Genomic DNA, 20,927 nt, shown 5'->3' with positions numbered 1-20,927 from the left:
AGGGGGGGAGGGAGAGAGACACAAGAGGGAAGAGATATGGGGACATATGTATATGTATAACTGATTCACTTTGCTGTAAAGGAGAAACTAACACGCTATTGTAAAACAGTTTTACTCCAATAAAGATGTTAAAAAAAAACAAAAAACCTTACCCGAATTTTTCAGATCACTAAAGCAAATATGAAATATATTTCATCCTGATAACACAGGATGAAATTGAGGTTTCAACATGTATATTGTTAACTTAGCTTCAGAAAGATCAGCTTTAAGGAGGCCTGAGTTATATTCATCTCTTTGCAAAGAAATGAGGCAGCAACAAATATTTGCATGATGATATCTCTCTATATCTCACTATTATATCACCTTGCTAGTGAATGATATTTCTCCTGAGTCGTAATAACTATAGAAAGAAAATGGGTTTCTTCCCAGAATTTGCGATAACCTCTCTAAAGCTTGTATTCTTGGCAACAAGTGTTTGGGTAGATGAACATAAACAAGAACAAGTATAATTATGCAAACTCCAAGAAGACTCTGACACAAATATTTTTTCATTCAAAACAATTTTCTTAGCAATTCTACAGAATGAATGTGGAAAACTTAAGTAGAAGAAGTTGTTTGGAAAATGCCTATTTGTATAGCAGTTTTTTCTTAAAACCCTCATTTTATTACAAGCATTATTAAGCACCTTTAGAATCTGTGTCCAGATTCCAAACCAGATATAAAACCAGACGCTTCTTCTGCCTGGACTGTATAATCTTAGGAAGCTTGAAAAATTATGGAGTTCAGTTCAATGACAACATAATTTTATTTTTACAAATATAGTTTCTAGGGCTTCCCTGGTGGCGCAGTGGTTGAGAGTTCGCTTGCGAGAGGCCCGCGTACCGCAAAAAAAAAAAAAAAAAAAAAAAAAAAAGTTTCTAGAAATTATATGAATATTCCCTCATTTAATATCTAATCTGATAATATATAAACACAATTTTAATACTTTCAAATTACAGAAAGATATGTTAGAAAAATTGATGTCAGATCAATTAGAAAGCTATTTTGCAAAGAGATCTTTTTTTATGAGTTGAGAAAGCAGAATTTTTTAAGTTTTTTAAAATTAATTTTTATTGGCGTATAGTTGATTTACAATGTTGTGTTAGTTTCTGCTGTACAGCAAAGTGAATCAGTTATACATATATCCACTCTTTCTTAGATTTTCTTCCCATATAGGTCATTACAGAGTATTGAGTAGAGTTCTCTGTGCTATACTGTAAGTTCTTATTAGTTATCTATTTTATAAAAGAAGTTTTAAAATTCTTGATTCTTTTAAACATAATACTCATAATCAATGGGTTCTCATAGGAAATTATTTCCTGGAGAGCAGGAAACATTTTTTTTAATTGGAGTATAATTGACTTACAGTATAATATTAGTTTCAGGTGTACAGCCTAGTGATTCAATATTTTTACAGATTATAGTCTAAGGGAGATGACCTAACAGGAGTTTTCCTTTTCATACGATTTTATGAAGCTATGAAATCCTCAATAAGTTGTGGGTCATAGGCATCTCTCTTGGAGCCAGCTGTGCCAGCGAAGCAGAAAAGGTTTTTGGATACTCCAATGCTACATAGTAAAGTGAGAACCTAAAACAACAATAATAACAACAACAACAAAAAAAACCCATCCAAGGGCTAACTATTTAAAACCCTGTTAACTAGGCTAATGTGCTTTTTCTACTAGGTCGTTATAAAAAAACTGTTAACACTTTTCACCAGAAGCTATTCAAAGGCAGACCTAATCCTAACTCCAATATTTTCACTTCTTTTTTCCTGGCCAAAAAATAATTAGTGCTAATTATAGATCAATTGATTTCTTGTTTATTATTTCAATGTCAATGTTAGTGCTTTCTGTGTACATATTACAAGATTATGTGTGGGGGGAAGAAAAGTTTTTAAATGTAAGACAAACTCTGCTCTGAAGAAATTAACCAAGGAAGTGGAATATAAGTTTAGAGTTAATTAATAATAAATGAGAGTTTATGGTAAATAAAAAATGAATATTCAGCTAGAGAAGCTAAAAGAATTCAAAGAAGAAATTGCTTTTGAAATTTCCAGGAAACACCTCATAGAAGACAGAGAATTGGCCTCAAAAAGTTTGAAGGATGGATAAGATTAGGAAAGCTAGTCAAGGTGGCAGGTATGTCATGTGGGATGCATAATATAAGCTATGCTGAGTATGGAATGCACATGACAGGCTTGGGGGACTTTGAAAGGACTACCCTGGACAGGGCAGGGTTTATTTGCAAATCAGTGAAGAGAGTCGAAAAGATTCAGTGACTCATCAGCAGAGGGATTAGGATATGTTCCATGGTAACATCAAAGAATTAAGTAATGGGCAGGAAGAGTCAGTAAAATACAAATAGAATGGTTAGGAAAAAATTAAAAGAAAATAGTGCCACAAAATCCTTGAGAGAGAAGAGTTTTTTTAAAAGTAGGAAGGGTGTTCCAATTGAACACCAATTGGAGAATAGAAAACCAACCCAGATTTTGATGACTAGTTGGTCAATAGGGATAGTAGGAAGAGCAGTCTCAATAGACTGCTGGGGACAGAAAATAGATTGAAATAAATTTAGGACAGATGAAGGCTGAGTAAACTGAAAATATTAGTGAAGGTCTGGAAGCTGTAGTGTCTAAATAAAGATAGTTATTTTTTTACCCCCTCTCCCTCCCAACATCCCATTTCAGTGGCTGAAAAAGTGTTTAAAAGAGTACATTTATAGCAGTGCTGCAAAATATTAAAACATACTCAAATTCTTGTCTTATCTAGGAGAGAAGTTATAGGGGTTAATAAAATTGATCAGTGTTGACAGAAAAAAAAATCAGTTCAAATGTTTGTTAAAATTTTAACGGTCCTCTTACTAAGTGTCTATATCTGAATCTATATATCTATATCTGTTGATATAGAATATTGAGTATCATTCTCAGACAAATGGAATTTATAGTAATGTGGGAAAGTAGATGGAATTGGGGGACAGAGTGACACAACTTTGGAGGAAACATAACCCAATTAATTAAACTAATCAACATATTCCTTCACCTACTGAGTCATGGAAGGATTTTTGGAAATTAAGCATATCTGCTAAAAATGTTAAAAATTAATAAAAGGGCTTAATAAGTGAATGGACATTGCTAAAGAATGTAAATTAATAAAGTATTTTAGTTATAAAATAAATAAGCCATGGGAATAAAATACACAGCAAAAGGAATATGGTCAATAATACTGTAATAACTTTGTATGGGGACAGATGGTTACTAGACTTACATGGTCATTTCATAATGTATGCAAATGCCAAATCACTCATATGATTTGATACTTGAAACTAACTTAATATTGTACATCAACTTTATTTCAATAAAAAAGGAATTCCTCTTGAGTAAATAAATGAATAAATACAGGAAAATATTTTAGTGCATATGTAAGTGTAAAAAAAAAGAAAAATATGAAGAAAATCTTTTAAGAGATATGGAGGAGAATTCCAGTGTATCTAGTATTTCTGTTCTAGGAGAGAAATTTAAACAATCAAAAGATAAATAGATTTTTTAAAAAGGATGAGGTAAAAAAGATTCAAGTCTTCATATTGAAAAGCTTACTGGGTATCTAGTAGTAAAATGAAATAAAGCAAATACATCCACTCATTCTTTATCAAATATTTTATTCAATATTTACTATATGCTAGATACATTAGAGATACAGCCATAAAGAGGAAAGACCAAATTCTGCCTTTTTGGATCTTATATGCTAACAAAAAGAAACAAATTAATGAATTAACAAATATAGCAAAAATTAAAAACCAATAAATTATTTGAAGAAAGTCATATGGGTAATGAGATAATAACTGTATGAAGCTACTTTATACGAGGTTGTCAATGAAGGTATCTCTGAGGAAGTAATATTTGCTATAAGATCTGAATAGCAAGAAAGTGCTAACCATGGAAAGATCTGGGAGAAGAGCATGCCAAGCAGAAGGAAGATATTTACATGTCCTGGTGAATTCTCCAAGTGCCAAGGCTTAACAAAAACAAAAGGAAACATATAAATTACCCTGGAATAGGAATAACATTGGAATCAGAGCTCTCATCTATCAAACTGTATGCTAGTAAAAGAAGAGAGAAAATAATTCTGAGTCTAGAATTTATTAAAAGGTCAAACTACCATTCCAGGTATTTTTCAGACATGCAAGGACACAGAATTCATTCTGGGAGGAAAAAAACTTTAGTATGTATTCCAGCAGAATGAAAAAAGAATACAAGGAAAAGTATAACATGGGGTATATGATCAATCAAATAAATCAATAAAACATAAGTTATGTGTAAATAATTATTGATAGTGTAGCTGTGAAGTTTAGTTCAATCATTTATTGTTCTGGTTATAACTACAGAGAAAACGCCCCAAACTTTAGTGGTATAAAGCAACAATAATCATTTATTATTATTTTCTATAACAGTCATGTGATTGACTCAGCTCAGCTAGATGCTTCTCATTTAGCGTCTCTAATGTGGTTGCAGTCAGGAGATTTATGGAGGTAGAGTCATCTAAATGGCTTCCTCACTCATATTAGGGAGGTGACGCTGGCTGACAGCTGGGACCTTAGCTGAGGCTGTCAGCTGGAACACCTTGATGTACCCTTTGTGTGTGGCCTGAGTTTAAAGCATGACAGCTAGGTTCTAAGAGCAACCATCCCAAGAAAGAAAGCAAATCAGGTGGAAGCTGTATCTCCTACAGCCTGGCCTCAGAAGTCATACAACAACTTATATTCATTAGGAGCGAGTCATTAAAACGAGGTCAAATTCAAAGGGAGAGGTATTAGACTAGTACATGTTTTAAAACCACCACATTGAGGAAGGATACTTTAAAAATTGTCATAATATATGAAAAAATTAATAATAATCTGGTGACGAGCAACAAAAAATAAGTAAAAACATTACTCGAACCCTGGTCTTATTTGGGATGAACAAATTATCAATGTTAACACTGAAAAATGTTTAAATATGTTTATTAAATTTGCAGTGGTCCTCACATTATATACTTATATCTATTTACACATAATTTTCTCCAATGAAGTGCTTAATTCATTAAACAATTTATCTTGAACATTCTCCCCTCTATCCACAGGTATATCTGTTCATCTACCTTCAAGGCTCATGCCATCAGGCTATATCCTCATTCTTGACCTCCCTGCCCCTGTCAGTTCTCTGACTCAGAATCTTCCTCCTTTATAGAGGTGATCTGGGGAATTTCACAGTTTCTTTTAATGACCCATCGTTCAAAGAAGCTTCCAATGCCTGAATCTTTCTTATTCAATTACCTTCATGTCTACTGAGATTCATCTTTGCCTGTTACCAAACTCTGAATCCTGTCAGCACTGGGAATTATTCCACCTCACATTTTGACTGTAACCCTCATCTTCAACTCTTACTATACCACTCTTCCATTTCAGAGATGTCAAATTCCTTGATATTTTTATTTCCTTCCAGTTTATTGGCCCTGTTTTCCATCTTTTCCCTTATGTAACATGAACTAAATTGTTGATTATCTTATTATGTTGAGATACTCAACCAGAATCTGCCTAGTTAGCTCAGGTCTATGTTGCAATATCTACTGAATTGTGTGGTCTTGGTACAATTACTTAGTCTTTCACTCCCTCAGCTTCCTCACCTCCAAACTGAAGACAGTTACTTTATGTAGCTGGTGTGAGAACTGAGTGTCATAACGCCTGGGAAATGTTTCCACCATGTCTGGTAGATAGTGAGGACTGTGGTGAGTGAGTGCTGTGGTGGCAGGAGTGGTGGCAGTGGTGGCTATTTTCAGAGGAGGTTTCTCTGAAAAGTTAAAATAGAGAAGAGGAAATAGGTTGATGGGTCAGAAGGTGGTATAGACTTCTTTGCCTCATATTATTCCATCTGCCTGAAGTTTTATCCTTTCCTTACCTGAAAATTCCAAAACTACCATTTTTGGAACTTCACATCAGTGGGGAAAAGAGAGATCAGATATTCCAAAATTGGTGTTGAGTCCAGTGGCCAACTGGGTTAAATGGAAGTGATACACCAAAATGAATTCTAGATGGAGGAGAGGTTTATTGAAAAAAAAAATCAAAACTGTAAAAACATTTGAAGAACACACAGGAAGGTTGATTGATAGATTGATGATTGATTGATTGATTTTTGAGAACACTTTACAAAGACAAACAAAATGCCCCAAATAGAAGTCATTTAAAAATTGATAAATTTGATCCAATAAACTATTTTAAATTCTGCGTGGTAAAAATACCTAAACAAAGTCAAGAGACACATGACAAACTGGGAAAATATTTGCAGCACATATGACAAAAAGACATTTCCCTGTACTAAAATTACACTAATTAAATATACTTAAAATTTTAAAATATATTAAATTTTTAAAAAGCAAGGGCAAAACAGTGTATATGTGATGTTTCTATTTATGTAAAAAGAAAAAGAGGAAATATGTACAAATGTTTGTCCATGCATTGAGTGTCTGAAGAGATACACAAAAATAACTGGCAAAAATGAGGTGCTTCTAGGGAAAGAAACTTGAGACTTATTTTCATTAAATAGCTTTTTTACTCTGAATTTTTAAATACATATATAACATTATCTTACCATCACAAAACTGAAACTCTTTCTAGTAAATCTTCCGCAAAACCCTGAAGAGGAAAATGGGAGAAAGGAAGGAAGGAAGGAAAGAAGGGAGGGAGGGAGGAATAAAAAAGGGAAGGAAGGAAGATCTAACATCTCAATTCTCATAGTAACTAATTCATGTTTTTTTATTAATTTATCATCAAAAAATATTCCATCTTCTCTACAAGAACACAAACTGTTTATGGCAAAAATATTTCCTGATCATCCTCAGTGTTTTGTACTGTACTAAGCATTTAATAGATGCTTTATATACACTTTAAAAATAAATAAACAAGTGAAGCTTATCTCACAGTGTATTTTATGTATGGTCGTTTTGCTTTGTGAAATTTGCCTCCTGTTACCTCCTGTGTTTCTAGTATGTTGCACAAGATTTTCCAGAATTTTGGAAAGTGCAAAATAAATATTGCATGGTAGCTAACATTTTCTCTCCAAAAGAGAGTTTTACACCACTGGCATTTGAGTCAGAAAAGTCCCAGAGCCCTGTCATCTTATATAAATCCTCCTCATTCAGAAAGATAATATCACTAAAGAGCATGGCATATATAAATCTGTGTATTCTTCAAGAGGGTCCCAACCATATGAAAGTGAGTAACCTTCCACCAAAATCATTAATATTTTACATTTGTAGTAAGCTTACTGGAAATGATTGATATGCATTGTGTATAAATTTGGAGCTTTATACTGCACACAATTTAGACATAATTGATTGACCGAGTTATTCTAGTGTACTTTATAATCAAATTTCTTCAGCTCAGTGTTACATGTTGAATCACATCTCCAATATGTGGTTCTAGTAATGAGAGTCCATTAACATTCTTGAGTGATATTACATACAGCAAAATTACAAGCATATAAGAATGAAGACAATCTTCGGAAAAGAACGGTGTGAAACTAAAATTAGGTCCAGTTTGTTAACAGCAAGGCCAACATCCACTTAACCCCCTTCACAGGATGGCGTCTGACCATTATGAAACTAAGAAATCCGATTCATTAGTTTCTTGACTCCACATCTGAGGCTTACGTGTTTACTCACTAGTCTCTGTAATTTCTCCAGATGTTTTTTGGTCAAAGATTCATCTTCAAGCTAATTCTATCCTCTTTGTCAGGAAATTGCACACAGATTTCAACCAAGAATGGGAAGCTGGGACAAAGTGAGAGAGTAGCATTGACATATATACACTGACAAATGTAATGTAAAATAGATAGCTAGTGGGAAGCAGCTGCATAGCCAGGGAGATCGGTGCTTTGTGACCACCTAGAGGGATGGGATAGGGAGGGTGGGAGGGAGGCGCAAGAAGGCAGGGATATGGGGATATATGTATACATATAGCAGATTCACTTTTTTATACAGCGCAAGAAGGCAGGGATATGGGGATATATGTATACATATAGCTGATTCACTTTGTTATACAGCAGAAACTAACACAACATTGTAAAGCAGTTATACTCCAATAAAGATGTAAAAAAATAAATAAATAAAGACTTCATTCATGAAGACAAAGGCTTTGCCACTAGATCATTTAACTGGCAATAAGCAACATGTTTAGTCAGCAGATTTGTCCCAGAGCTCAGGGCTAATTTAGTAATGTACTTTAAATATCACATTTGTGCCATAATGCATTTATTTTGTACCTATAATGTAAAAATGAACTTTAGGTAAAGTGTCAAATATGCCTGTACACACACAAAAGTATATCTTCGGTTCTTCAATGTGTTCCTGAGTGTACTTCCTATGAGTGGAAAATGTGGTTCAGATCAGACCATTTTCCTACATGTATTGTGAATCTGCAAGAGTCTGCTTTTCTAAAATTCCAAATAAGTCCCTTTCTTCCATCATGCTATCAAAATTCACAACCACAAACGCACACTCCTGTGTGTATTGGATTGGTCAAAACTTTCATTTGGTTTCTTCTGTAAGGTGGCTCTAGTAGCACTTTAGTTGTCTTTAACCTCATTCAAAACAATTTTGTTAGAGTGTATTGTGACAGCTGTCATATTAGCATGCATTTAAAATAAAACATCAAAATTGGTGAATTTTTGTGTTGCCATTTTAATATTGAAAGTGGAAAAAAGCAACATTTTCAGCATGCTATGCTTTATTATTTCAAGAAAGGTAAAAGCACAACTGAAAGGCAAAAAAATATTTGTGCAGTGTATGGAGAAAATGCGTTGACTGATCAAACGTGTCAAAAGTGGTTTGCGAAGTTTTGTGCTGGAGATTTCTCACTGGATGATGTTCCATGGTTGGGTAAACCAGTTCAAGTTGATAGCGATCAAATTGAGACATTAATTGAGAACGATCAACGTTATACCACATGGGAGATAGCTGACATACTCAGTATATCCAAATCAAGTGATGAAAATCATTTGCACCAGCCTGGTTATGTTAATTGCTTTGATGTTTGGTTTCCACATAAGTTAAGTGAAAAAACCCTTCTTGACTGTATGTGATTCTCTACTTAAACGTAACAAAAACGTTCCATTTTTTAAAACAAATTGTGACAGGTGATGAAAAGGGGACTGTACAATAATGTGGAATGGAAGAGATGGTGGGGCAAGCGAGGTGAGCCACTCCCAACCATGCCAAAGGTCGGTCTTCATCCAAAGAAGGTCATGTTGTGTATATGGTGAGATTGGAAGGGAGACCTGTATTATGAACTCCTTCCAGAAAACCAAATGACTAATTCCACCAAGTACTGCTCCCAATTAGACCAACTGAAAGAAGCACTCGATGAAAAGCATCTGGAATTAGTCAAAAGAAAACGCATATCTTCCATCAGGAAAAGGCAAGACTGCACGTTTCTTTGATGACCAGGCAAAAACTGTTACAGCTTGGCTGGGAAGTTTTGATTCATCGGCCATATTCACCAGACATTGCACCTTCGGATTTCCATTTATTTTAGTCTTTACAAAATTATTTTATTTATTTATTTATTTTTTGCGGTACGTGGGCCTGTCACTGTTGTGGCCTCTCCTGTTGTGGAGCACAGGCTCTGGATGAGCAGGCTCAGCGTCCATGGCTCACGGGCCCAGCCGCTCCGCGGCATGTGGGATCTTCCCGGACCGGGGCACGAACCCGTGTCCCCTGAATCGGCAGGTGGATTCTCAACCACAGTGCCACCAGGGAAGCCCACAAAATTCTCTTAATGGAAAAATATCAGTTGCCTGGAAGATTGTAAAAGCCACCTTGGAAGAGTTCCTTGTTCAAAAAGATAAAACTTTTCGGGAGGATGGAATTATGAAGTTGCCTGAAAAATGGAAGAAGGTTGTGGAACAAAACAGTGAATACGTTGTTCAATAAAGATCTTGGTGAAAATGAAAAATGTGTCTTTTATTTTTACTTAAAAACCGAAGGAACTTTTTGGCCAGCCCAATATATATCTGCCCTAATCTATGTTGCATGTGAAAGTTTCAGTCAAGAGCAAACATGATTGAAAAGCGGTAGGCCCAATATTCTGTGGTCATGTTGAAAGGCAGGTCTAAGCAGGAACATGTGGAGGGCAGTGACTGTTCTGGTTTGCTTTGGAAATGAGGGATTCCATGGATGTAGAACTTTCAGTACTAAAACCAAGATGGTTCTGGGTAAACTGAGATGGATGGTCACCCCAAGTAGGTTACTTCTCTTTAAAATAATGTTTTCACAATGTGGCCATGCCTGTCTTATGTAACTATAGTTGGAGATTCTGATACTGTGTTTTGTTCATCATCCTTGGAAGTCTTCTCAACAACTTGGCCTATTGTGGGGAATTCCCTGGTGCTCCAGTGGTTACGACTCAGCACTTTCACTGTGTTGGCCTGAGTTCAATCCCTGGTGAGGGAACCAAGATCCTGCAAGCCATGCAAAAAAAACAAAAACAAAAACTGTGGCTATTGCGACCTCATATGTCTCTCAGAGGAAATTCCTGGCAAGGTCTTATGTGGGAGAAACTGGGGAGAGAATGGCAGTATCTTCAGCATCTTTTGCAGAACCAATTATTCTACCTCATTTTTCCCTAGAATATTACTGTCCTACAATTCTTCCCCTGTTCCATTCCAGAATTTACCATATACTCAGAGGCAGAGAACAGCTAGTATTGGATCAACAGCTGAGCAGATTTGTCACATGATTGCATAGTGCATTCTAGATTTGTGAGTTTGTTTACATATTTTGATACATACTGTGTTTGATATATCTTTGGAAATATTTATTGGCTTGAATGAGTTAAGTGTTGCAAATGATCCTCATATCTTAGGAAAACTTGAAAGCTTGTGGAATTAGGAGTATCTAGTATTTAACTAACATCATTATATTATTAGATATGCATCGACAGCAGAGTTTTCAAAATGAAAAGAGAGAATTACAACCGTTCAAAAATGAAAGGAGAAAATTTCTATTGATATATCTGGGAGAGTGAGACTAGTTCATTTTTGAAATTTTATGATACAAAATATACTAGGAAATAAGAAAACATAAAAATTCTTGGAAACATCATTACTTGGAAAGCCTTCTGGGAATGGTGAGAACTACCATTTATGAAGTATTTGTTACTTGCCAGGCACTTGCTAACATTTTTGCTGTGGTTATTTCTTTAATTCTCACAATGATTATCTGAATAGGCATTATCATCCTCATTTTACAAATGAGTAACCTGAACTCAGAAAAGTTAAGCCATTTAGTTAAAGTCACAGAGCTGATACTAGTACAGTGAGAATATCTACAGTGCTCCTCTGTCTTTCAAATTCATGCCCTTTGCCACTCTGCTGCCATGCCACTCTGCTCAGTCAGTTCTCCCTATTCATTCAGCAAGCATGAATGAATGTGTCCTAAGAATTAGGTCTGTGCAAAAGAGAGGAAATGTAGCAGGGATCATCACAGATTTCATTTCTGTCTCTTTGAAACAAATACTTAACGCAAGTAGTCCCTACATTTGTACATAATGCATCCTCAAAATATTTTAAAAAGCCAAACTTAAATCTTGGAAGAGAGCTTTCCTTCCAAAGAAATACAAATTAAAATTCTTAATCTTTACCTTCTAAACACAATATGGAGAAGTTCTTTATAATATACACTGTAACTAGCTTAATCTTAATGAGTATCTGATTGAAACTAAATTTGATTTCCTTGGCCTTTGAACCAGAATTATTACCTTTTAGGTCAGTGGAGGATTTTGGTGGCTTAAATGTAAACCTAAGCAATGGAAAAAATGCATATTGCTTTTAAATCGGGGAACTCGATACCCCCTCACACATTTCACTTTATTGAACATAGGCCAGTACATAATACAATTCATCTTGTTTCCTTCTGTATCAACTACTTTTAAAGGGCCGTGATGTGCCCTATTAAGTGTAAAAATTAATTGTGTTTTTCTCACATATATATTTCTCTTATATAGCCTTTATCCAAGGTCATAATTAAATGTTAACTTGTATACTAACATACCTTCTTCAATCTTCCAAAATTTTCCAAAGATAAGCAACAATACAATACTTAAATACTTCATGTAAAATAAATAAATCATAGTGAACTTTAAAGGCTAATCTGATCAAACAATTGGTCTTATAAAATCAATCACATTTGTCTTCAAACAAAAAGACCTAGAAAAAAATCATAAATGCAATATGTTTTCCATAGGGACTCAACGAGAGACTGATATATGAAAATAGTCCCTAAGAGAAAGATTAACTTCATTCTTAAAGAATTTCCACTAAAAAACAATGACAATTATATTTTCTTTTGTACTAGTTAAGCAACTGGCTGGGTACATGTAAATCGTTCTAAAACAGAGTTTATAGTTACAGTTCTATAGTCTTTGTTTTTCATGTGTACATGGAAATGACAGTAATCCATATCACCCAGAAAGACTGGGCCAGAGCATTCTTTAAAATAAATCCTACTGTGAAACTCAGACTGGGGTTTCCATAGAGCAGTGATGCCTGTCATCACCAGGTTATTATTATTTTTGAATAATGCAGGAAGGAACATATGCAATCCTTAGTTACCTCAGATTTCTAATTGGGAAAGTGTTGCTGCATTAATTGTCATGTTACATATATTCTTTGTGACTAAATACCTAAACAACCATCCAAAGTGATCCAAGGGAGCATTTCTTTTACATCTGGGAGAGATGCTAATGATGCTGACTTTCAAATGCACAGTACACCGAGACATGTAGCACATCAAGGGAATGGTAAGGTACATTTGTATTTGTTTTTATTCGGTTGAACTTAAGAAAACAAGTTATTTGGAAACATAAACTCAATGGATCCTCTGAGATCATTAGCTCTGCGGCATTCAGAATGCTTTAGTAGTGTAATGAATCCTTTATTTCAGATACCACTTAATGGGAACCCCCACTAATTGAAATGGACACCAGGTAAATCAATTTTACAAGTTCAAAACAGAACATTTACACAATATTAGGTTCCATCAACATGATAAAATATGGATATATATCCCACATACATACGCATGTGTCTCTATTTCAGTTTAAAAAGTTTTTTTGAAAGATAAACCTGAGTCATATCCTCTGAGGTATTTTTGTGGAATATAACAGTTCCTTAAAACAGTTTGAAAAACTCGAATGTAGTTTTGCCATCTCATTTTGTAGATGACGAAAATGAAACCTAGAGGCTGAACTGCTATTGTTCGAGAATACATAATGGCAAAACCCAAACTCAAACCCAGGTACCCTGACTCTTGTTAAAGGAAGAATGGTTTTGTTTGTATATATTGAGCACTCACCTTGTGCTAGGCACTTAACTCATTTAGTGTTTGTAACAACTCTATGAAGAATTAGTGCTATAATCTCCATTTTTACAGAAGCTGAAATTTATAGATGTTAAGTAATTGAACACTTTAACAGGGCAAAAATGGTCAGAGTTTCATTGAATCTTATTTGTCTTGACACACATGCCTAGGCTTATGTCACATCTCTGATATTAGAATATACGATCTAAAGGGCCAGATTTAGGGTAGGGTGAATCTGTGGCTAGAAGGTCCTGGTCTCTATCTGTGAATCCTCCTTGACATGCTTTCAGCTAGGGAGATTCAGGAAGAAGATCCATGGACTGGCCCTGCCTTTCAAATTCTATTTAGCCCAGAATTGGACCTCCTTAAACTCTCAAATCTCCTATATAGGAGCCAGTCCTACTTCTGACTGTGCCAGAATTGTTGGCAAGCTGGAGAAGATATATATATATGTATATGTATATATATATGTATATATATATACTTATACATATATATATTTAACTAAAAAGAAAAACTGCAGATTTGGAAAGAATTGGGTCAACTTCTACAGTGGTATCATTGACAGTAATAAGTAGAAAATGTTTCTGAGCTGAAATGAATATGACTATTGAAAAAAGGGTCTTTGCGGTTTTCTTTTTGTGCCAAAACCTTCTGAGTATGTTTAAATCTTTTAAATCTACTGGGTTTAGTTCTTGCTCTTACTTAATATACATCATAAATCAAAATGTTCTCAATTTTATCAGAGCATTGATTACATGTAGTAATTAACACTTAAAATCATCATTTGGAAGCCCTCAGGGAAATTTCATAGGTGAGATGATCCAACTCCAGTCTCCAGCTGACTGTAGGTCAGAAGCATCAAATCACCCTCTATAATTGTTCTCTGGTAATCTCATCTCAGCTGATGAGAGGCTCAAGTCAAATTAGGTCGAATTACCTATTACTTCTTAGGAATACATTTCAGTCTGCACAGGTCAAATTGTACTGCCTGACCCCTGATTACCCAGAGGCTGGCTTTGCTAGAAATACAGCACAGATCTGAGGTGTGGCAGTGAGAAGGGAGGCTACTCCTGAGGGAACTGCCACTTGACTATGAATTTTCTTAAAACAGCTTTTAATGATAGCCCTGTGATTTGTATTTAACATTTAGAATGCTAGACAGAGGAAGAAAACCAACAGTCTCAATGTCATATGTAAGCAAATGATGAAATAGGAAAGTCTCCACTTTTCAAAGTTTAAATGAAATAAATGATGATAATAAATTTAAGTCTATTTTTAAAACTTAATAGCTCATAAGGAATTTTATACAAAAATAGTCACTTGAAGAAGAGCAACAAGACAAAATCCTTATAATCCTCAAACAAACCAATAACAGATACTATTGTTGTCTTCATTTTTCAGATGAAGTTACTGAAACATAGAAAATTTCAGTAACTGCTCAAGACCATACAACTATTTTTAATATATAGTAGTTGGGCCAGGAACTCTGCATGTTTAATAAAAACACTCCCATGATTCTAATGCATGCACTTAGGAGGTAACCGGTTCAACCTCTTCTTATAGAGAGATTGGGACTGGGTTGAACAGGTAGGATGCTCATGCCTTCCCAGATCTCATCCCGCCCTTGGACTCAGGTGTCTTTTCTGTGCTCATAAAGCTGTATAGCACAAGGCCACATGTTTTTTTTCTCCAAACAAGTGTACTTTCAGTATAAGCGGGTGGTATTGATAAACAGGCTTCTCATTTTACCTTACCCTCAAATGTAAAGGAGAACTGATCTAGTAATATACTGTAGGGAGTCCTCTACTCTATGTAATTTTTATCAAAATATAGTTGATGTGGGGACTTCCCTGGTGGTGCAGTGGTTAAGAGTCCACCTGCCAATGCAGGGGACACGGGTTCAATCCCAGGTCCAGGAAGATCCCACATGCCATGGAGCAAATAAGCCCACGCACCACAACTACTCAGCCTGCGTGCCACAACTACTAAAGCCTGTGCTTTAGCTAGAGCCCGTGCTCCTCATCAAGAGAAGCCACTACAATGAGAAGCCTGTTCACTGCAACGAAGAGTAGCCCCCGCTTGCCACAGCTAGAGAAAGCCTGTGCACAGCAATGAAGACCCAACGCAGCCAAAAATAAATAAATAAATAGATAAATAAATAAAAATAAATATATATATATAGTTGATGTACAATGTTAAGTTAGTTTTAAATGCACTACATAGTGATTTGACATTTGCATACTGTTCATTATGAAATTAACATGATAGGTCTAATAAACACCTGTCCCCATACAAAGTTATTATAATATTATTGACCATACGCTGTATGCTGTATACTTCATCTGCATAACTCATTATGTAATTGGAGGTTTGTATGTGTTAATCCCCTTCACCTATTTTGTCCATCCCCTAATCCTCCTCCCTTCAGTTCTGTGAAAAATGCCACTGGTATTTTGATAAGTATTGCATTAATCTGTAGATTGCCTTGGGGTGTATGGTCATTTTAACAATATTAATTCTCGCAATCCATGAACATGGTATATCTTTCCATCGCTTTCTGTCATATTCAGTTTCTTTCATCACATCTTACAGTTTTCTGAGTACAGGTCTTTTACCTTCTTCTTAGATTTATCCCTAGGTATTTTATTCTTTTTGATGCTCTTGTAAATAGGATTGTTTTCTTAATTTCTCTTTCCAATTGTCCATTCTTAGTGTAAAGAAACACAACAGATTTTTGTATATTACTTTTCTATCTTGCAACTTGTTGCAAGATGTTGATTCACACTTGCATCCCTGAGATAAATCCCACTTGATCATGGTGTATGCTCCTTTTAATGTATGTTGAGTTTGGTTTACTGATGTTTTGTTGAAAACTTTTGCATCTACTTTCATCAGTGATGTTGGCCTGAATTTTCCTTTTTGTGGTGTCTTTGTCTGGCTTTGGTATCAGGGTGATGGTGGCCTCATAGAAAGAGTTTGGAAGTGGTCCTTCCTCTGCAATTTTTGGGAATAGTTTCAGAAAAATAGGTTTTAACTCTTCTCTAAATGTTTGGTAGAATTCAGTTTTGAAGCCATCTGGCCCTGGGCTTTTGTTTGGTGGGCATTTTTTTTTATTACTGATTCAACTTCATTACTGTTAATCGATCTTTTCACATTTTCTTTTTCTTGGTTTAGTTGGGAAATGAACATTTCTAGGAATTTGTCTGTTTCTTCTATGTTGCCCATTTTATTGGCAAGTAATTGTTGTAGTAATCTTTTATGATACTTTGCATTCATGTGGTGTCAGTTGCAACTTCTTTTTCATTTCTGATTTTATTGATTTGGTCCCTCTCTCTTCTTTTTTTCTTAATGAGTCTGGCTAAAGGTTTACCAATTTTTGTCTATCTTTTCAGATAACCAGCTTAGTTTCATCTATCTTTTCTATATTTTAGTCCCTATTTCATTTATTTCTGCTCTGGTTGTTTTCATTTCTTTCTTTCCACTAACTTTGGGTTTTGTTCTTCTTTTTCTAGTTTCTTTAGGTGTAAGGTTAGGTTATTTGAGATATTTTTCTTGTTTCCTGAGGTAGGCTTGTATCACTATATACTGCCCTCTTAGAACTGCTTTTGCTGTGTCCCATAGATTTTGGATTATTGTGTTTTTATTTTCATTTGTCTTCAGGTATTTTTTTACTTATTCTTTGTTTTCAGTCTTTTAATATGTTCTCTTCCCCTTTCTCTCTTCTTCTGGACCCCTATAATGGAAATGTTCGTACACTTGATGTTGCCCTAGAGGTCTCTTAAACAGTTCTCACTTCTTTTTATTCTTTATTCTGTTCAGTTTCAGTGATTTCTACTACTCTGTCTTCCCGCTTGTTGATCTGTTTCTCTATATTATCTAATCTACTGTTGATTCCTTCTAGTGTATTTTTTTTTAATTTCAGTTATTATATTCTTCATCTCTGTTTGGTTCTTCTTTATATGTTCTAAATCTTTTTTAAAACTTTTTTAACTTCTTACTCTGTTCATTCCATTTTCTCCTGAGTCTTTGAACATCTTTATAATCATTATCTTGGACTCTTTGGCAGGTAGATTGCTTATCTCCTTTTCACTTAGATCTTCTTCTGGGGTTTTATCGTGTTCCTTCATTTGGAACACTTTCCTCTGTCACCTCATTTTGCCTAAGTTTGCTGTTTGTTTTTCTATGTATTTTATAGGTTGGTTACTTTTCATGACGTTGGAAAAGTGACCATTTGTAGGAGATGTCCTATGCATTTGAACAGCACACTTTCCCCCAGTCACCAGAGCTATATGATCTAGGGGTATCCCCTACATATGTTGCATGGGTCCTTCTGTTATGGGCTGACTACTGTGGGCTGTCTTATAGATGTGGTTCATCCCTGTTCTGATTGGTTGCAAGGCCCTCTCCTGTAAGAAGACTGCCAGGTGCTGGTAGGTGGGGCTGGATCATGAGGTGGATGGCTGTGGAGCCCTGTGGAGGAGGTCCCTGTTCTAATTATTACCCACTGGTCCAGGGTGTCCCAAAGCTGGTGTCATTCTGACAGTGAGTGTGGCCAGATCCCAGTGTGGTTGGCTGAGGGGCCCAAGGTGTCTTGAAGCTGGTGTCAGGCTGGTGGTGGGAGAGCTGAGTCTTGACATGGCAGGCTACAAAGCTGAGGTAGTCCTGGGGCTGGTGTCAACCTGCTGGTTGTGGGACCAGGACCAGGGGATCTGGAGCTGGTGCCTGCCCACTGATGTGCAGAGCTGGATATGAGGGTCTCTGGCTGCAGGACCTGGGGTCCCAGATCTGGCATCAGTCCACTGGTGGGCAGTGTTGGGATCCAGGTTTCCTGGGGTTAGTGCCAGCCACTACTGGGTGGAGCCAGATCTTGGAGTTCCTGCCTGAATGACCTTGAGGATCCCAGAGTTGGTTTTAGCCTGTTGATATGTGGGACCAGTGTCCAGGGCATCCAGTGTCTAGTGCTGGCTCACTGGTGGAGTCAGGTCCAGGGTCTCTGGTGCCAGGATCCTGGTGGTCTTAGAGCTGGTATTAGCCAGCTGGTGGACACAGTGGGATCCAGGGTGTCCTGGGTTTGGTGCCTGCCCACTGGTGGGTGAGGCTGGTCCCAGGGCTAGTGCCAGCTCATTAGTGGGCAGGGTTGTGTCCCACAGTCTCTGATTGCAGGGCCCTGGGAGTCCTGGGGCTAGTGCAGGTGCACTTGGTGACCAGAGCCAGGTCCACTCTGGTGGATGCTCTCAGGTCCTGGAGAAGCTGGGATCTTAAGGGTCTTAAGGGGTCTTAAGGCAGCCAGCCTGCTGGTGGGTGATGCTGTGTCCCTGCCCAGCTAGCTGTTTGGCCTGTGGTGTTGGAGCATGTGAGATTTTGTTTGCACCCTTTAAGAGTGGAGTCTTTATTTCCTACAGCCTTCTGGCTCTCCAAAACATAAGCCCCAGTAGCCTTCAAAACCAAATGTTCTGGGTGCTCATCTTTCTGGTGCAGGGCCCTCAGGCTGGAGAGCCCTGTATGGGGCTTAGATCCCTCAATCCTTGAGGAGAACCTCTCCAATTATAATTATCCTCCTGTTTGCAGGTCGCCCACCCTGGAGTATGGGCCTTGACTATACTGTGTCTCCACAACTCCTACACATCTTGTTGTGGTTCCTTCTTTATATCTTTAGTTGTAGAAGATGTTTTCTACTAGTTTTCAGGTCTTTCTCATCAATAATTTCTCTGTGGGACTTCCCTGGTGGCACAGTGGTTAAGAAACTGCCTGCCAATACAGGAGACATGGGTTCGAGCCCTGGTTCGGGAAGATTCCACATGCCGTGGAGCAACTAAGCCTGTGTGCCACAACTACTAAGCCTGTGCTCTAGAGTCAGTGCTCCAAACAAGAGAAGCCACTGCAGTGAGAAGTGTCCACACTGCAACAAATAGGAGTCCCCACTCACTGCAACTAGAGAAAAGCCCGCCAGCAGCAACAAAGACCCAATGCAGCCAAAAATAATAAATATTAAATAAATAAATTTAAAAAAATAATTTCTCAGTAAATATTAGTAATTTTGGTGTACCTGTCAGAGGAGTGAGTTCAGGGTCTTCAAATTCCACTCTCTTGGCCATTCCCTGTCCTCAATTTTTAATCCTTTTTTTTTTCCTTTTTTTTCTGTTCAGCTTGGGAGATTTTCACTACTCAGTCTTCCAGTTCACTGATTCATTCCTCTGTATCATCTAATCTATTGTTGATTCCTTCTAGTGTACTTTTTATTTCAGTTATTATATTCTTCAGCTCTGTTTGGATCTTCTTTATATTTTCTAACTCTTATTTTTTTTAACATCTTTATTGGCGTATAATTGCTTTACAATGGTGTGTTAGTTTCTGCTTTATACAAAGTGAATCAGTTATACATATACACATGTTCCCATATCTCTTCACTCTTGCATCTCCCTCCCTCCCACTCCCCCTATACCACCCCTCTAGGTGGTCACAAAGCACCGAGCTGATCTCCCTGTCACATGCAGCTGCTTCAAACTAGCTATCTATTCTACGTTTGGTAGTGTATATATGTCCATGCCACTCTCACTTTGTCACAGCCTATCCTTCCCCTCATTACATCAAGTCTATTCTCTAGTAGGTCTGTGTCTCCATTCCCGTCTTACCCCTAGGTTCTTCATGACCTTTTTTTTTTCTTAAATTCCATATATATGTGTTAGCATACTGTATTTGTTTTTCTCTTTCTGACTTACTTCACTCTGTATGACAGACACTAGATCCATCCATCTCACTATAAATAACTCAATTTCGTATATTTTTATGGCTGAGTAGTATACCATTGTATATATGTACCACATCTTCTTTATCCATTCATCTGATGATGGACATTTAGGTTGCTTCCATCTCCTGGCTATTGGAAATAGAGCTGCAATGAATATTTTGGTACATGTCTCTTTTTGAATTATGGATTTCTCAGGGTATATGCACAGTAGTGGGATTGCTGGGTCGGATGGTAGTTCTATTTGTAGTTTTTTAAGGAACCTCCATACTGTTCTCCATAGTGGCTGTACCAATTTACATTCCCACCAGCAGTGCAAGAGTGTTCCTTTTTCTCCACACACTCTTCAGCATTTATTGTTTCTAGAATTTTTTTTTTTTTTTTTTTTTTTTTTTGTGGAATGCGGGCCTCTCACTGCTGTGGCCTCTCCCATTGTGGAGCACAGGCTCCGGACGTCCAGGCTCAGTAGCCATGGCTCATGGGCCCAGCCGCACTGCGGCATGTGGGATCTGCCCAGAACGGACACAAACCCATGTCCCCTGCATCGGCAGGGGGAATCTCAACCACTGCACCACCAGGGAAGCCAGGTTTCTAGATTCCAATTTACATTCCCACCAGCAGTGCAAGAGTGTTCCTTTTTCTCCACACACTCTTCAGCATTTATTGTTTCTAGAATTTTTTTTTTTTTTTTTTTTTTTTTTTTTGTGGAATGCGGGCCTCTCACTGCTGTGGCCTTTCCCATTGTGGGGCAC

This window comes from Physeter macrocephalus, chromosome 15 (assembly GCF_002837175.3).
Source record: "Physeter macrocephalus isolate SW-GA chromosome 15, ASM283717v5, whole genome shotgun sequence".
NCBI lineage: Eukaryota > Metazoa > Chordata > Mammalia > Artiodactyla > Physeteridae > Physeter > Physeter macrocephalus.
Note: the sequence above shows the minus strand (reverse complement) of the source record.